Raw genomic sequence first — 1,321 nt, 5'->3', positions numbered from 1 at the left:
GCAACATAAGATTACGCTCTAACTTATGAGACCAGTAAAGTAGAGTCTAATATTGTTTCCTTATTAAGAATATCATCTAAAAGCTTTAATCAGCCGCCGCCCGTTGGGGGGAGGGAGTGGCTATTGCCGTGAAATAACCTTGAAAATGTGTTGATTACAAAGTGCAAAAATTATTGGATTTACTCGTACGTATAGAATTCTATTTCTAATCAAATCGATTGACGTGAAGTTTGAGACGTGGCCATTCAACAAACAAGAGCTCAAACAAGAGAAGAAAAGTAAAATACAACTTGTAACAATGTTCATATACACAGCATCATGAATTGAAAGGATTTGTATATAAAACAATCCTATAGTTTAATTCCTAGGACACATTAAACTCCAAATTTAATGGGATACTTTAAATTTAATACTTTCACACACACACGCACATGTATATATATAAAGCCAAATCTGGACAATAATTTTATATTTTTGTGGTGTTATCATTTTATATTTGATAGTTGTTATACCAATACAATTTAATCCTGTTGTTATTATTATAATTATTTATATAATTATTGTTTCTTTTATAAAATATATATTCTATAGTTTTATCTTTTATGATAAAACCATGCAACACACTCGCCTTTAACCATATAGCCTTTTTTTCATTTTTTTTTAAAAAAAATCTAGAGTTTTAAGTGTCCTATTTATGAAAGTGTGTGATTTAAAATATATCCACTTTAAAAGTTTGGGCTTTAGTGTGTCCCAAATATGAAACTATAAGTTTTTTTTTTTTTTTTACTTGCTTTCTCCTTAATATTATCATTTTCTCATGGAGTATCCATTGGTTTTAATCGCTAAGTAGAATTCCAACTGACGGGGGTATTTAGCGACTTAGCATTCAAGCTAAGCCACTCAACATAGAGGTAAAGTAACACTAGCGTTCAAGTATGGTCAATAGTTAGTGTCTCTTTGAGCCAATATTCTAACATGTGTATTATAGGTGCATAAAACAAACACCAATTTGTTTGGGTCGGGTACAAGAGGTTTGAGCCCTAAATGTTGTAGACATTTCAAGAAGTGCCAACATTTTGAACTCCAAGGCTATTGGCAATAAAGAGTTCATTAACTATTTGAAAAGCTATTCAAGGGTAGAAGAATTACACCCCCCCCCCCCCCCCCCCCCCACCCCCCCCCCCCCCCCCCCCCCCCCACCCCCCCCCCCCCCCCCCCCCCCCCCCCCCCCCCCCCCCCCCCCCCCCCCCCCCCCCCCCCCCCCCCCCCCCCCCCCCCCCCCCCCCCCCCCCCCCCCCCCCCCCCCCCCCCCCCCCCCCCC

Source organism: Quercus suber, unplaced genomic scaffold (genome assembly GCF_002906115.3).
Source record: "Quercus suber isolate HL8 unplaced genomic scaffold, Cork oak 2.0 scaffold_13, whole genome shotgun sequence".
NCBI lineage: Eukaryota > Viridiplantae > Streptophyta > Magnoliopsida > Fagales > Fagaceae > Quercus > Quercus suber.
This window is presented reverse-complemented; position numbering follows the sequence as displayed.